The 17,913-nt window shown below is 42.7% G+C and overlaps 1 long non-coding RNA gene across 1 annotated transcript; it reads left to right on the forward strand.

The window, feature by feature from the left end:
- Positions 1–236: 236 nt before the first annotated feature.
- LOC111819094 (uncharacterized) lies at positions 237–12,205 on the forward strand. Its single transcript, XR_002822883.1, has 3 exons — positions 237–714; positions 4,454–4,595; positions 7,009–12,205. It is a non-coding gene; the product is annotated as an uncharacterized LOC111819094 (long non-coding RNA).
- The last annotated feature ends 5,708 nt before the right edge of the window (positions 12,206–17,913 follow it).

Below are 17,913 nucleotides of genomic sequence, written 5' to 3' on the forward strand. Positions count from 1 at the left end.
TATGATGTGGGACACCCCATACTGAACACACAAATGATTCATTGCAAGTATTGCATAAAAAACCCGTTGCCGTTGAGTCGATTCTAACTCATAGCGACCCTATAGGACAGAGTAGAACTGCCCCATAGGGTTTCCAAGGAGCAGATGGTGGGTTTGAACTGCTGACCTTTTAGTTAGCAGCCGTAGCTCTTAACCACTGCACCACCAGGGCTCCTGATAAGTACTGCCTAGGACCTCATTAATATTAGTATCTCAAGTAGATTACAAGGTTGAATTCTGAGGCTATATAGGAATATAGCCTTCCTGGTCTTTTTCATACTGCTGCAAAAAATAACCAGATAATCCTTTGTCTGTTTACTTGGGAACCAGCTGTTATCTTCCTTTCTAGTGGGACCCTTTTAAGGATTCCTTTAGAAAACTTGGGGAAGTAGAAGGCTAAAGACAAGCCACAGCCTGAAGCCCATGCCACTGACTTGAGCACAGATGGGGGAATGTTAGCAGTGAAGAAGTATCAGGCCTTTGGCTCCTTTCCCAGAACTGCCAGGTTAAGACCTTGGCAGAAACTCAACAGGAAACTGAACTCTATTTGCATATCCTTTTATACATGGGAGATTAAAAGCTTCAGCCTTGAGTGATCACAGTTTTTGAGAATCATGATGAGGCATTAAGAAGAGAAGGAGCATCCCAAGGGAGGTGAGCTGGAGGCAAAGCAAGGTAGGTGTGAGGTTAGCAACAACTTTCAATCCTCTTTGATTAATCATGAATGTATTTCGTTTAGTACCTTCTTTTGATTTTATCCTTACTGGGTCACATAAAAGAATCAGCTAGGCTTGAACTTGCTTTTCTCAAATCTTGGGCATCTGTCAGATTTGATCCCCTCTGCCCCACAATTGCTTCCTTCTATTTCTTGCTTAGCAGAGACCTCTAGCCTGTTAGTGCCGAAGGAACCTTAGAGATAATCTAATCCAAACTCTTCACTTTACAGTTAAGGAATCTTAGGCTCAAAGATGTTAACTGACTTATCTAAAGTTACACAAGAATTTTCTTTCCCCCCTCAGCTCTTACTAGCAAGCAGAAGTTTCCTTAGATCCCTGATTGCTTTTATTCAGTGTGTGATTTGGTGCAAATACCATTTCATCATCTTCTCCTACCAGAACATGCATTTCTGGCAGAAGAGCAGTTCAGATTCCCTGCCTTTTTCTCCTAGCTCCCTTGGATCAGCCCCCTGGGGACTTCTTTAACTGTAGAAGTTGGAGGACTGGAATGAGGACATCATCCTTGGGATTCATTTAGGGGAACTTAGTTTTCTTGACAAAGTACAATAGTGAAAAGTAACCCCATGTAGATGGCATGGGCAGCGTGAGGACTGACAAATGTCACCCCTCATAGATTAGTAACTAAACTTTATAGATTCCCTTTTAAGGACAGGAAAAGTTCTCTCTATTCTCAAAAGGGTAAATCAACTCAACATATCCTAAGACTTAATTTTGGACATGTTATCAGGAGGGATCAGTCCCTGGAGAAGGACATTATGCTTGGTAAAGTGGCGGGTCAGCAAAAAAATAGGAAAACCCTGAATGAGATAGATTGACACAATGGATACAACGATGGGCTCAAGCATAGCAACGATCAAGAGGATGGTGCAGGACCAGGATGGTTCAGGACCAGGCAGTGTTTCGTTCTGTTGTACATAAGGTCCCTATGAGTCGTAACTGACTTGATGGCACCTAACAACAACAACAACATCCTAAGACTGGGGAGGCTCTGAGGGAGAGCATCCTCAGAGCTAGATAGGCTGAGCTTTCTGAAAATTGAGACCTCCTGGCAGGGGTGGTTTAACCAGTAAGCATGGTATACACCTGCTTACAAGAAGCAAGGTGTGCATTGGATGTGGTGAAAACCAGTGAAATTGTGCACTACAGATTTGTAAGTAAGCACAATTAAGCCAGTGTGTACCTTGCTTATTGGGTAATCTATCCCTACTCCCTGGTCCAACTTTTATCTCAGACATCTGAACCGAGTCTGTTGGGAAAAGTTTTGGCATAAAAAGTTCATTCTCCTCGTTACTTCTGATAAAGCTGAGACTGGGCTGGCCACCTTCATCTGGTACAGACAAAGAGCAAGGAGGACATTGTGTATTATTGTAGAACTAGAAACTTAAAATGATGGACTTGCCTTTGGGACTTTTGAGCATTTTGGAAAAATGCTCGTGGTCATTGGCAATGTTCCCTCACATTTTAGCTTCTTTAGTCTTTTCTCTTCCTAGTAAAAATCACTTTTCTTCAGATTAAGTGTGGAGAGGAAAAGAATATTAGCATTATTGAGCACTTTTGATGTACCAGTCACCCAGCCGTGCTAGGTGACTTCTGAAAATTATTTCATTTAATCCTTGTACTAACTCTATGCAATATGTATTATTATCTCTGTTTTGTGGATGAGGAAATAGAGGTTTAGAGGAATTCAGCAACCTTGCTCTAAGTCCTATAACTAGTGAGTGAAAGAATTGTGATTTTCACCCATTTTTGTCTGGCTCCTGAGCCTATACTTTTTTTTTACTACTAAAATAATTCACAGACATGTAAAAACATATATGCAATTTATAGTCCAAATTTTAAAACTTGTTCATTTTTAGATAGTGAAAGGATCTTGCCAAAATTAGGGACAATTTGCAGATTATTGCTTTTAAGTTCAACATACATTAATTTTTTTTATTCTGCTAGCTATATATGAAACAAAATATTAGCCATTTTAATATTTTTTTACATGTACAATTCAGTGATATGTTTTTGTGAATTATAAAGTATATTTGTTTTTGTATATCATACTACCTATCTGCAATATATTGCCATCTATTTAAGAGAGGAAACTACACCTATTTAAATTGTGCCATGAGAACTTTTGTTAACACAATAAAGCTATTTTTGTGGGTCTGCAGATGTCGCACAAGGATTGCGGGATGTGGTTAGCTGGAACTTAGAGAAAACCAGTACTCCCACCTTCCTTTCATCTTGGCATTATCACATGTTGTATCACCTTTGTCCAATGTCTTAGAAGTCAAGGACCAAGAAAGGCAACTACGATGGATGACCAGCCCCACGTGAGAGACAGGGATGGGTTAGACTTTCTGACCCCCAATAATCATTCAGGACCCTCCCTCTAGCCAACAGAACTTCTGGAAGGGTCAGCCAGGACTGATCCCATACAGCCTCCACCACATCAGGGCTCATTTCTCCTCACTCTTTGGTCCTACCAGCTTGGGCTGCAGTAAGTTGGAAGGTGAAAAGACTGGGAAAATCCAAAGGAGCAAAGTAAAGAAGTCATGTTTCACAGAAGAATAAGAGACAAATACTAAGTAAGATTAAGGTGGAGGTATAGACCTGGAGAAGGAGATCCAGCGAGAGAAAGATCACTGAGTGTACACACAAATTCTCCTGTTGCTCTGCTCACAGGGAGATTTCAATCCACCTTGGTTTCTCTATGGTTTGCTGTGACAATAGCACAATAATATTTAGCTGAGTCCTCCTGTTTCAGTCTCTTGGTTTGTAAGTACAACTGATTGTTGGCATTGTTCCTGGAAATAAGAAACCTTCCCTTCACAGAAGATGTGTACTTCTTAAATCCCCCAAGGGACTAATTTTGGAAACAAATTCATGAGGTCTTTCTGAAGCTTGGCAGTGCCAGTTCATCCAGAAAGTCCAAATTCAAACCCAGAGGTGTTGCAGGTGATCATCGGGGAGTCCCCAGAGCTTTTCACGGTCCCCCAAAGGCCAACAGCTAACTCCATGACTGGACCTCTGGAAAACAGGAAGTATTGATAAGATGATGAGTAAGAGATGGGTACTACACAACTGCAAAAACTGTGACTTCTGCATTACCGTAGAGAAAGAGCACAAGGCAGATACTACATGCTAGGGATCGAGGGTGGAAAGGTGCTCAGAGACACCCCATGGAGGCTACCAATCTTCTTTGAAAGTGCAAGACCAGCATCATGGGAACCCGATAGGAAATAGCTCTGCCCTCCTTGCCCTTCCTTTTATAGATTAGGGTCGACTGCAGTCAGAGAGGACTCTGGGTGGGTATTCGACCCAGATAAAGGAGGCTGTAGTTGTTGGCACAGTAGCTTTGGAGGCAGGCTGCCTGGACTTAAGTCCCAGCTCAGTCTCCTGATCAGCAGTATAACCCTGGACAATGCTTTAACCTCTCCATGCTTCAGTTTGTTCATCTGTAAAACGAAGATGATAATAGCAATGGGATTATTGTGAGGGTTAAACAAAGCATGTAAATTGCTCAGAAATGTGCCTTGCACATAGAAAAGTACTTTGTGACTCTAGGCCACCAATTATTATTATTACTACTAACTGTAGTTGATAAGGATTTTTATTTCCAGGGGATTTTCTTTTTTAACCTCTTACGCTGAAATTTCAGAATATTTTCTCTTTTTCTCGGCTTATAGGAAATGGGAACAACTGACCATACAGTCATAGACGGTGAGAACTGGAAGAGACCTCAGGCTGTATCGGTTCCAGCTCCTTCACCTTATAAATGAGACCAGAGAGGTGAAATGATTTGCAAAAGTTCTCACAGGGCAGAACCGGGTATTGAACACACTTTCCAGTTTTGTGATTTTTTTTTTTTATTGTGTAATAACTCTTCACATGCAGAAACTAAACACAGTCTAATTTCTCCATGATTCACTCCGGGGAAACCCAGAAATCTACCAGGTCTGTGACCTTGTGGAAACGGCAGACCAGTGCTGAGTATAATAACATTGTCATTTTTATAATCATATAGCATCTCAGTAGGAGTCCCTGGATGTCAAAAAAGGTTAAACGTTGGACTACTAACCAAAAGGTTGGCAGTTTGAATCCACCCAGAGTCGTTTTGGAAGTAAGTCTGGGCGATCTGCTTCTGAAAGGCCACAGGTTTGAAAATCCTATGGAGCAGTTCTACTCTGCATACATGGGGTCACCATAACTCAGATTTGACATGACCACAACTAACAACAACAAGAAAGCACCTCACCAGCTTTTCTTTCTTAAGAGTATAGTCATATTGTTGCCTTTGCTTATTTTGAAAAAACAAGAGAGGAGGTTTTGTCTCTCAATGGAAGGAAGGGAAAAGGCTGCCTGGAAAGCTAAGGCCATTGATGCATTCATTCCTCAGCAGAGAGGATCATAGCAACATAGCTGTGGGGACAAAGGACAGGAAGTGAGAAGCAAGGTCCCTAGTGAGGGGGGTTTATATGGGCTGAGATGAGAGAGAAGGAGACCAGCCTTTCTTCTTTTACCCAGTGACATGTACTGAACACCTGCTATGTGCTCAGTATGATGCTAGGCCGCCAGAGGGACACAAAAAGATCCAAGACAGGGTTGAGACTTCAAGGAGTTTCTTCAGAAAGAGGTAGAAAGAAAAGACTGGACTGTTGTCAAGCTCCCTTGAGTTCTTAGAAGCTCTGTGCTCCCATAACACAGACAAGGGCTTCCTACTCTTCAAGCTGCCCACACATTTCTAGTATGGGGCTCAGCTTGGCTAGAAAGGGAGAGATTTTACAGCTGCTTGGATGGGAGACTTGGAGTCCTGGTGGTGCAGTGGTTAAGAGCTCAGCTGCTAATCAAAAGGTTGGCAGTTCGAATCCACCTGCTGCTCCTTGGAAACCCTATGGGGCAGTTCTACTCTTTCCTATAGGGTAGCTATGAGTCGGAATCGACTCAACGGCAATGGGTTTGTTTTTTGATTTTTTGGAGAAGAGACTAGCCTAGCAGGGATGTGGACTGGAAACACATGGGTAATAGAGTAGTTTTCTGTGGCACCCAGGTGTCAGGGTGTGGTAGAAGGAGTTCTTGACCAGGGGTTGGGAGACCTAGGCTCTTTTGGCTTTGCTTCTAGCTGGTTGTGTGATCATGGGGAAATAATTTAATTTCTTCATTCCTCAGTTTTTGCATTTTCAGCTGAAGAGGTTGAATCGGTTGATTAAGGTTTCTCAGTGCCCTGATGCTGTGTGTGTGTGGAGGTGTGTGTGTGGGGGTGGGTGGGAGCAGAGGGTAGTACAGCTCTAGGGCTGAAGAGGTATACTTCCTGTGGAAAGCATGATAAAGGTTTTAGTACTGAGACATGGACTAGCTGTGAACTCAAAGATTTTTAAGTTGACTCTTACTACAGAGGAGGGTTATTGTTACTATGCCACCTCTCTGATTTCTACTTATCATGCCAGTTACACAGTTCTTTCTGGCTCTTTGTATCCTTATTTATAAACTTGAAGTGTGACATCCTTCTTCACCACTTTAGAAGACTGAGGCAGTTAATCTTTTATCAGTCACTCGTGATTACAACATATGTGCTCTGCAGACACAGCTGAGGTCTTCATGAATGAGGAGGCCTTTGAGGTGACAGAGCTATGACAATGCATACTCAGCCTGGGCCTCCTGGCTATAGTCCCTGTAGATGGTGACTTTCCTTCTCTCTGCCTCTGAGTAACACCTCTTACTCCCATCAGGTAGCAAATGAAGATGAAAACCAACTCTGGGGCCTAACCTGGTCCCTGTAGTCCCAGCACACCCAAGAGCTCTGGAGATTGACTCCCTCAAGCTTTGCTATGTGTTGTAAAGACAATCTAGCTTTCTTCATAGTTACTTCAAATTCCTCAGGTTTATCTGGAGAAGAGGAAAAACTGTGAACCTCATTGAGGTGAATACGTTTGTTTTATTTCAGCCTCACAGTCTCTGGGGCCAGTCCTTGGGAAGCACATTAATTTACAAGTGTAGGTGAGGCTACAGATTCTCTCTCGGGGCTTTTGAAATAGAGTCGTTTTGGGGACCAGCTAGAAAAACACCAGCCAACTGGTAGACTCTCATTTTATGGTTGGCGACACTCATCAATCCACAAGACATAGGTATATAAGTAGAGAAAGAATCAAGGCAAAATGTTCAACATTATATGCCCCGTAGTCCATTTGTCAGTAATCCAATTTTGCCATCTTCTTCACCATGTTATAAATTTTGACTTTTTCAGGACTGCGCCCATCCCCACCCCACTTGGGGCTAATTAATGGAATTCCACCACCTGGCCTTGAAAAATGCAAGTCTTCTAAACTACTGGTGAAAGAGATCTCAGCAAGATAAGAACAAAAAACCATTCCCCATCTTCCCAAGTTACAGAAAAACTGGTACCTTGTGTGTCACAAAAATGTTATTTGTAACAGAGGAGTCCTGCAAACATCCGTACTCCAAAGCTTGGGCTCTCCTCCCTCCCTGAAGCCTTGCTCACATGTCACTTTCTCATTGTAGTCTTTCTCGACCACCTGATTTGGAAATTGTCATCTTCCCCATCCTCCTGACAACACATACTCTTTGCTTTATTCTTCTCCATGGCAATTATCACCATCTAACATGTATTTTATTTATTTATTTTATTCTGTATCTATTTTCACTAAAATATAAGCTCCATTAGCTTCTGAGAGCTAAGGATTTTTATCTATTTTGTTTATTGCTCTATTCCCTATGTATCTAGAAAACTACCTGGCACATACTCGTCGCTGTTGAGTCAATTCCGACTCTTTGCGACCCTATAGGACAGACTAGAACAGCCACCTAGGGTTTCCAAGGAGTGGCTGGTGGATTCAAACTGCTGACCTTTTGGTTAGCAGCAGAGTTCATAACCACTGCGCCACCAGGGCTCCTATCTGGCACATAGTAGGTACTTAATATATTGTGATAGAATAAATAAATGAAGGTTATTATATGAAAGCAACTTTAGTCTCCAAAAGTCAGTACACTGGATTGTTTTCTTTTCCCATAATTTGTTTCCCTAGTAGTAATATTTATACTGACCTTTCCTTTTCTGAAAATTATAAATATGCATAAGGTTTTGTCCTTAAGCCAAAAGAGAATAATCTAAACTTCTCTATTTTCCCACACGTATGCAGGTAAAAATAAAACTAATGGCTGTTAGATTTCTTATTTAAACACAGAGTTTGAGAATCTGTCCTTATTTAGGTTAATACAAGCAATTGCATTTTGGCTTGACATCTTTGTCCCACCACCAGGTCTTTTTCCTAATGAGTGTGGCATGCTGGATGGCACACTGCTCCATTGGCTGGCTGTTGTCATGGGAGCCATTGAGCATCCAGAGTCTACCATCAGAGAATTCCTTCAATATTTGATGCTACAATATCATTCATGAATGTTTGTGTTTGTGTACATGTGAATTGCTACAAAACAAACAAACAAAGACCCCAATGGATTCTGCATTCTTGAAATATACCTGAATCATTTGGTAGTGGTGGTGGCAGTGGTAGGGCGAGGGGGAATTAGGAATTGCTCTTTTCTTTAGTGAGTGTTTTTTGTGCCTTCTAGTTATGAAACAGCATGCCTCAGCAGGTCTGTGCAGAGAGATAGGGAGAGACTTTACAAAATACCCCTGTGAAATAAAGTAGAAATGTACAGTTTTTCCCTGACAGTCTAAGACTCAGGGCTGGGGCACTGGGGCTCAGAGGAGAGAAAAGCTGGTGAAAGGAGAAAACCTTCCATTCTCCCCATTTTATCCCTCCATGGGGGGATGACCAAGGAACTTAGGAGCATTGATACTTGCTCTCCAAGAGTAAGTTATTTAGTATTCTAGAGCACTTTATTATCAAACCTTCAAAAACCCTTGTTGCAGCCAATAGCATTTTGTTAGTGGACAGATGAGGCTCTGGGAAAGAATTTCAGAGGGCAAAGTCAGCACCAGTCTTGTGTACCACTGAATCCCCAGCACCCAGCCCAGAGCGAGGTTCATAGTACTCACCCATTAATATTTCACTCACTCATTCATTCAACATATTGATTGAGTGCTTATTATGTGCCAGACATTGTTCTAAGTGCCGGAGTTAAGGCAATGAGCAAAACAGACAAAAATATCTGCCACCATGGAGCCTGTATTTTAGTGGGGAGCTAGACAAAAAATAAACAAGTAAAATATATAGCACATCAAATGGGGATAAATGCTATGGAGACAAATTAAGCAGAGATAAGGGATGGCTTCTGCTGGAAGAATGAATGAAGGGTTCCAACAAAAAAAAATTAGAGCTGTATAATCCTATCATTTAAATTAATATTTGGTGGCAATAAGTTGAGTTGAAGAGTAAGAAAGAAGCCTTGATTCTGGAATTTGTTCACCTTATCTGTGTGGAAAATTTATCAGCCATCATTTATTGTCATAAGACACTGCAACAGGCTAAAGCCCTACCTAAAGCTGGGAAGATTTGGTTTGAACTCAATTCTCTTCTTGGCTTGGTGGCTCCTGTACCTCAATCCATTGCTGTGCTTGCTGGTGTCAGGTTGTTTCTCTGTAACTGCAGAGAACAGTAGATGCTAGGTCTTGAGCCGTTTTGCTGCCTTGACATAAGTGACAATAAGTCAGTGACAATATAAGAGACAAACTTGGGCATGTTGCCTCACAGTACAAATATGTATGGGTGGTAAAGTTAGCAATTCTATGAACCTGTCAGAAACTCAAGGAATTTCCCCAGGTCTCAGACCCCTTTAGCTGTCATTGCAGACAGCCCTGAGAAGAAAAGAAAAGGCAGTGACTCCCAGAGACTCTAAGGGTGTCCAACAAAATGCTACCTTTGAGAAGCATCAGAAGGAAGCGGTATGTGGGCTCACTTCCCACTGTGTGGCCTGGAAGAAAAGCTGCTGACCTGGGGGTGGTGCTCAGGAGTGCGATATAAATGGCGGGGGCTGGTAGGTAGCAGCTGTCCTCCTTCCACCAGGGGAGTGAGGTGTCTTGGAAGAACAACCAGTGTTTTAAAGCAGGGGAGGGAGGTGGGAGGAGTTAGTTGTCCCTTTCCCCATTTGAGGCTCATCGGAGAGTTGAAGGCAGGGGTGCCTGTGAGGGGTGGCTGCATATTTGACCTCCGCATCAGCAAAGCTGACTGGACTTCACACATTTGTTCCCTGTTGTTCCTTAATCAGATATTGTTACAGGTGATTTATTTCTTTATTTCTCACGGCCCCTAACCCATTGTCAGGGTAATCAACCTTTGAGTCGGACCCAGATCCTGGCTCCAGTTCTGTAACCTTAGGCAAGCTACTCAGTCTCTCTGAGTAAGTCTTCCAATTTGTAAAACGGAGTCGACAATATGACCTCAGAGGGTTGACATAAGGGTTAGGTGAGTCCACACCTATAAAGTGGCTAGCCCTTTGTTGACTTTGGTCCTCAATCATTCCACCTGATCATCTGTTCTTTTTTATGCTAAGTAACATGTATTGAGTAACTGCTGTGTGCAATGCAATTTACTTAATTCCTAGCATTAGATTTTTATAACAACACTGAGAAGCTGGTACTCATTATTCCCATTGCACAGAAGAAGAGGTACACATGACTTTAGAAGATAGTGTGAAGCTTATGTCAGGACCAAAAAATCTCAATGTTAGAAGGCATCTGAGAGATCCTCTGGGACCACTGCTCCCTGTCCCAGTTTTCTGACAGATGGTCATTTCTGACACATCCTGGAGACAGCCTCCACAGTTCTCCCACCCCCATGAATCACATGCTGTGTCCTCTAGAGCACTCTCCAGAGTCTGGGACCTGTCTCCCTCCCGTACTAGCTGTGGTAGCTTGAGCAAAAGTTTTACCTTTTCTGAACCTTAATGCCCTCATTTGTAAAATGGAGATAATAATAGAAAATCCACCATAGGTTTACTGTGCAGATTAAATCATATTAACACATGTCAAATACTTAGAATAGTGCCTGGCATATAGTAAGCACTCAACAAATGTTAGCTGATATTCTTAGCTAAAATACAGTTTTACGGATTTGTCCAGATCATATTAGCTAACATACAGTTTTGTGGATTGGTCTAGTTCTTTTTCCTCTTTCTCCTCGAAGACGTTCTTCCCAGTCTCTTACCAGGAATTTATCACGCAGGCCTTATTACTGTGGTTTCAAAACTTTGACATCAAGATTTCAAACGGGGGAAAAGTTGTATCCCTTCAGTCTTGGAGACACACTACATCTTTCCTGCCTATCATTTGTTCAGATGAGAATAACTGGATATGAGTAGCTGTCAGTGGGCTTGATGAGTAAGATAGGCCCTTTGGTAATCTGGATACATTCTAGGAAGATTAGGTTCAAACTCCCTTCCCAGAATGTGGGCTTAAGTTTCCCAATTTGGATGGGACTCTGGGAATCTGATTTTATTCAAGGGCAGAGTTGATATCTAGAGTCTTGCGGACACACTAACCAAAGAAGCCATCCAAATGGGTGGGACAGAGTGGTAGAAGCTAGCTATGAGGCCAGTATTGGGCACCAGAGACAGTAATTTGGCTTCGGATGGAGAGAACAAAGACTCTTGAGGACCTGGAATATAGCTGTTTGGGAAAATAACTTGACAAGAGCTTCATGAAGAGTCACGGCCAAAATGCAAGGAACAATTACAAAGCAGTAAGTTATAGTGCATATGCTACAAAGGCAGAAAGAATTCAGAGAAGGGAGAGATCTCCATATGTCAAAGGAGGTGGAACCGAGCAAAGTCTTAAAAGACAGGTGGAATCACAAGAGGTGGAGGGATCTGGAAGATCCTTGGTTGGAACAGCGAGGAGCCCTGACTGCAATGAAATGTGTGTGATGGCAAATGTTTGTCAGCCTCTTTGTACATCTGTGGAGGGCAGGGTTTTTGATTAGAGTGGTTAGTTTAAGGCAGAGGTCCCCACGCTGTAGAAAATTCCACTGCCTCAAGCAGCTTACTCGGCCTTCCCTGTAACTTTTCTTTAGAATCTTAGCTCCTTGCTTGGCCTGCCTAGTAAAAATCCTGGCGATGCATGAAGTTATATGTAAACTTCATTGCGCCTGCATAGTATGATTAAAAATGTTGCTGATGTAATTTGTATGAACTCCCTTCTTGTAAACCCCTTAAAAATAACCTTTGCCCTTGCCCTTGCAGAGCAGTCTTGGCAGCAGCAGTTCCAACTGACTCCTTTCCTTTCACAACAAAATAAAGGCACCTTTCTGCTCTCCCACCTCAGTCTCTCATTTATTGCCCGATATGAGTCACACTGAGCAGAACCTGAGGTTTCCACAAGTTGCAGAAAGTTTTCCCTAGACATTGCCTAACATAGTCTAATGAAGTTTTTTCGTTTTTGATTGACTTTAAACTTAAAAAAATATTTTTACAGCTTTACTGAGTATCTTAGGCTGGGTTCTCTAGAGAAGCAAAACCAGTGAAGTGTATAAATATATATATAGAGAGATTTATATCAAGGAAACAGCTCACATGATTGTAGAGGCTAGAAAGTCCTAAGTCTGTGGATCAGGGTAGAGGCCTCTCCCAATTCACACAGCCGCAGAAGCTGGCAAGCCCAAGATCTGCAGGTCAGAGAGCAGGGCTCCCACTCACAGGCTGTGAAGGTCAACAAATTCCAAGATCTGCAGGCAAGACTGCAAGGTTTCTCCTGATTCATGTAGCTGCAGGGGCTGGCAAACCCAAGATCGGCAGGTCAGAGAGCAGGGCTCCGCTCAAAGGCTGCGAAGATCAACGAATCCCAAGTTCGGCAGATAAGCTGACAGCTCAAGTCCCAAGAACCAGAGGTGAGACGACAGGAGGCAGTCACAGGATCCATAGTGAGCAAAAAGCCAGAATGTCTGCTTATATTCAGATGCAGGCCTCACCCTCAAGGAAACTCCCTTTTATCTGATTGGCTACTCACAGCATATTCAATCAAGGGAGTGATCACATATAGACACTGAGAATCATGGCCCAGCCAAGCTGACACACAATCTTAACCATCACACTGAGGTATACTTGATGCTCAATAAACTGCACGTATAAAATTGCACAATTTGATGAATTTTGGTATACCTATACCCTGGTGGCATAGTGGTTAAAAGCTATGTCTGTTAACCAAAAGTTCAACAGTTTGAATCCACCAGGTGCTCCTTGGAAACCCTATGGGGCAGTTCTACTCTGTCCTGTAGGGTCACTATGAATCGGAATTGACTTGATGGCAATGCGTTTTTTTTTTTCTTTATACACCCATGAAACTATCCTGTCAATTGAGTTAACTAACATATTCTTTACCACCAAAAGTTCCAATGAGGCTATTTAATAAGATGAATGATAGATTCTCTAGATGAGGCCAGAAAGAAGGCTGATTTCTGCTGCAGGTTCTGCTTCAGAATAGAGAGCCCTGTCAATCATCTAAGTCTGGAAAAGTACATTGTTCTGGATAAAACCAAACTATTAAACTGAGCTGTCCAAAGAAGGATAAGGAAGTGTCAGTGGAAGAAATTTTCCAATGTTTTGTTTCCAGCTCATCTGGAAGAGGAAGTAAAGAGGTAGAGATGGAGGGGGAGGGCAAAAAACCATATTAGGTCAATGATTACCCAATAATACAGAATGGTAGAGATCAAGTCTTGCCCTCCACATTGGGTAAGATGACAGACAGTGCACACTTTCTGATGCTGAAGGAAGGGAGACAAGTCTCCCCACCTTCCCAACCCCCCTACTCTAGAACACCTAGATTCATGGTGTATAAGGTTGGGGAGAAATCTGGATGTCATCCACAGTCATGCTTTGGAAAGTGCCTCTTCAGTCTATGCCATACTCTAAGCACTTTGAGTGTGTAGCCAAATTTTTTGTGAAGCTCAAAGGAAATTGTTGAGTATACAGTAAATGCTACAGTTCCTGACTTTGGTTCTCTCTCTCCTCTTTCCTTCGCCACACTGGGCCTCAAGCCACTGGGGATTGCTTATTTGAGCACCATAGGAGTGTATGGGAAAGCTGAGAATGACCAAGCCTAGCAGAAAGGCAGGAATGACAGTTTTCTCTGGCCCCCATTTCTCAAACTATTTATTTGAGAGAAAATCATGATTTTGTTGGAACTGCTGTTCTACATAGATCTTGATGGTTTTTAAGCTGCTTAGAAGTAGAACTGCAGCAGGGTGGTAGGCATTGCACAGTAAGATCCTTCGTCTCTCATTGATGCTTCAAGAATCTCAAGTACAGCCTGGTTGTTTGAATCATCAGTTTTAACCTGGAACCTGCCTTGGAGACTAGAGCCATAGCCACTTCCTTCTCAGTATATGAAAGTCAGTATGTCACCCCAGGTCTTCCTATATCAGTTTATATAGTAGTGATTGTTTCTCCTTCCATGGTGCACCTGAGGGTGGTGGACCTTCCCACAGACACAATCACTACCTGATCTTGAGACACCAACACAATGGCTGACATGACTCCTGAGGGGGGGAAAAAAAAAGAGACAGCTCAATGAGGACGGGGGGCTGAGATCATTGAGTAAGGGTCAGTTTACATGAGTACCAGGGCCAGAGAGCCTTGATGTTTCTGCTGCTGAATCTTGCTTGATTGAGGTTCTGGGATCTGCCTTACCTGCCCAGAGGAGAGTGAGATGGATGAAGCAGCAGATTCTCTGCATGACTCCTCTCAGGGACAGCTCTGCCTCCCAACTTGCCCCTGGCTGGTCCCTGCTCTGAGTCAACATGTTCTCAGTGACACACTTGTGCCTGAGAAAACCACCCCCAGTCAGCAGCTGTTTCCATTCCCCAAGAAGGATCTTGTCAATCACAGAAGTTTTGCAGTGCCTGTTGCCTGTTAGGGATGACAATGTGGCCATCAAGACCAGTAATGTGGGCCAGATAAGTAAGGTCAATTGAGAAGAAATTATAAAAAACAACAGAACAAACAAACAAAAAAACAGTTGCCAACAAGTTGATTCCAACTCGTGGCAACTCCATGTGTGTCAGAGTAGAACTGTGTTCCATAAAGTTTTCAGTGGCTTATTTTTTTCAGAAATAGATCACTAGGCCTTTTTTCTGAGGTGCCTCTGGGTGGACTCCAACCTCTAACCTTTCAGTTAGTAGCCAAGTTAACCATTTGCACTACCCAGGGACAAGACAAAGGTTAAACAAAAAAACCAAACCCATTGCTGTCGAGTCAATTCCAACTCACAGTGACCCTGCAGGGCAGAGTAAACTGCCCCATAGAATTTCCAAGGAGTGGCTGGTGGATTCAAACTACTGACCTTTTTGGTTAGCAGCCAAACTCTTAACCACTGTGACACCAGGGCTCCCAAGGAAGGTTAAGGGCAGCTTACTTGATTGATAGCAAGGTTTCTGCTTTCTGCCTCAGAAGTTAAGTCTGACATTCTTAGTCTATTTTCATGTCAGATATACATGTTTTACACTTTGTAGTGATGTTAATGGTTAGTGTCAAGAAGAGTATTGACATTTACAGCTGTAATAATAATAAAAAAAACCCATCAAATGAAGAGATCAATTGTATGTGTGCAAAGACTCTGAGGATCTTGTAATGATCGTTGTGTTTACTGCAAACTCCTACTAGGCAAAGCTGGATTCAACCATGTGTAAAAGAGCAATCCAGTGAAGAAATGTCTCCAATTTGAGCCAAAGTTTTCTGGTCTTTATTGAGCTCATCTATCTTCTGTTTTTGAAGGGCTCTTAGGTCACCTTTGTTGAATATGCAAAGCAAAAGTATTGTAAAAAAAAACCCTCAGAAACTACTGTTATATACCAGCCTATGACAGCCTTAATTTACATGTACTTCAAAACAGGAAAGTGTTTGAATTCTTGCGGCCTAGGCTTTTGAAATTCTGAAATCAATCAGGTAAATGAATAATGTGAACTAGAGAGTACAGCAGAAGTTTGGAAGAGGGTCCCTTGGTAGGCAAAGAGGCAAGAGTGAAGGTGGCATTCAATTTCTAAGGACAGGTCCAGGACCAAAATTCCCATTCGAGTGGAGGAGAGATCCACCTAAACTTTCTTGGTTTTCCCAATTTGACTGGGACAAGACTGGCCTGAGGAAATACAGATAGAAGCAAGTTCAAGTTTGCTTGAAAATATGGTAGTTTTTCTGCCCTTCCCTGATTTACCTCACTTCGTTTGACCAGCTGCCCATCCCACCTACCATTCCTCAATTTGATATTACAAATTGCACTATCAGTATCTACCTGTAGGATATAATGGTGGCCATCTGCTAAAGTTCTTTAAATGTTGCCAAGAGCAATCTCTCTCATCCTATGTGCTCAATCTTTTCACATCAGGTTGCCAACTCTTGGCACTCCCATAAATCTAGCCATTCTTACTATGTGCCAGACCCTGAGGATTCACTAACAAATGGCATGTGGCCTCTTCGGTCACAGAGATTACATTCTAGTATGAGAGCCAGTCATCACATAATAATTTGCATAATTAATCCCTCCATTGTAGCCATGGTAAGTGCTCTGAAGAGGAAGCAGAAGGCTTATGAGAGCAGGTGAAGGAGCCACGATCTGGTCAGGAGGTCAGGGAAGGCTTCCTTGAAGAAGTGACAGTGAAGTTGAGAGCTGATTCAAAACCAGAAGCTACCCAGGTGTGTTGGATGCTGTCTGTCCTTCCAAATCCACTCTGTACTTCGTACTCTAGGAGGCTGATATTACCACTTGGTCCCCTTTCTGGCATCTCATCTGGTTTGGCCAATGGAAGGCACTATCAGGAGATGGGAAGGAAGGGAGTGAGGTAGGGTATTATTACCCCAGATTTCTTCCTGTCAGGCTGCTGGCTGGCAATGTCTTCCTTTGTCTACTGGAGGCTACAGCTCTTCCCACACATCTGCAATTTCCAGTAACTGGCTCCTCCCTCCTTGCTTCAGGCTGAGGATGGACATGATTTCTCTGTTGCCAGCCCCTGGGGGTTTCACCATCTCTTTTTTGCTTCCCTTAACCCTGCCCACACCGTTATAAATGGCCCTTTCACTTCACTCTTTCTAATCGGCTCTTAGAGACTGCCCTCTGTTTACTGATGGTAGTCATACAGGGGGCACATGGAGGGAAAGAACATTCTACTCAAGAAATGAGGACTTGTAAAAATGTCCTGAGGCAGGAGGAAGAACCGTGGGCTTAAAGTTGCATTAATATCAAAAGAATTGTTAACCAGTTGCCAATGAGCTGATTTCGACTCATGGTGACCTCATCTGTGCAGAGTAGAACTGGTCCATAGGGTTTTTAAGTCTGTGACCTTTTGGAAGCAGGTTGCCAGGCCTTTCTTGTGAGACACCTCTGGGTGAGTTTGAACCACCAACTTTTCAGTTATTAGTCAAGTGCTTAACTGTTTGTGCCACCCAGGGACAGTTAACCAAAAACTAAATCAAACCCATTGCTGTCAAGCCGATTCCAATTCATAGTTACCAAGGAGCCCATTTTTCTAAATAATCAAAGATGTGGTAAAACTCATGCGAAATTGTGCACTACAGATTAGTAAGTAGGCACAATTACGCCTGTGCATACCTTGCTTACTGTTAATCTACCCCTGGTTTCTTGTGACCTTCTATGTCACAACCAGAGAATAGGCCACAACTTCCCAGGCCCTGGGAGACCACTGTCCCTTCATTTGACTTCTAGGGAGAGCTAATCTCTTTATAGGGGGAAGATAACTCATAGGGTTTCTGTGAGGAATAAATGAAATTACATTTGCCAACACTTGGCTCATTGCTTGGCTTAATAAATGTTAGTTTCCTCTTTTCCATATAGATACCTGAGATATGAACAGCCAGTAAGAGAGGAAAGAGTGGTTTGGGGGGCTTTATCTACCCTTTGCCATAATCTCCGTCAGCCTCCCATTCCTTGATATCTTTCATAATCTTAGGTACTATGATAATACTTTCTCAAGGTAAGGTCTTGAGGCATCTTCCAACCAGATTGCCACCACTTAGCCCCTCATTTGTAGAAATTCTTAAGCTGCCATTGTATATAGTGCTTTACACTGTATAAATCCTGTCTTGCACTTGTTATTTGGTCTGTCCTTATCTCCTCTGTGATACCCCCCTAAGCACCTGTTGAACCCATAAAACAAAACAAAGTCCGTTGTCGTCGAGTCGACTCTGACTCATAGCGACCCTGTAAGACAGAGTAGAACTGCCCCATAGG

Source organism: Trichechus manatus, unplaced genomic scaffold (assembly GCF_000243295.1).
Source record: "Trichechus manatus latirostris isolate Lorelei unplaced genomic scaffold, TriManLat1.0 scaffold00268, whole genome shotgun sequence".
NCBI classification, from domain to species: domain Eukaryota; kingdom Metazoa; phylum Chordata; class Mammalia; order Sirenia; family Trichechidae; genus Trichechus; species Trichechus manatus.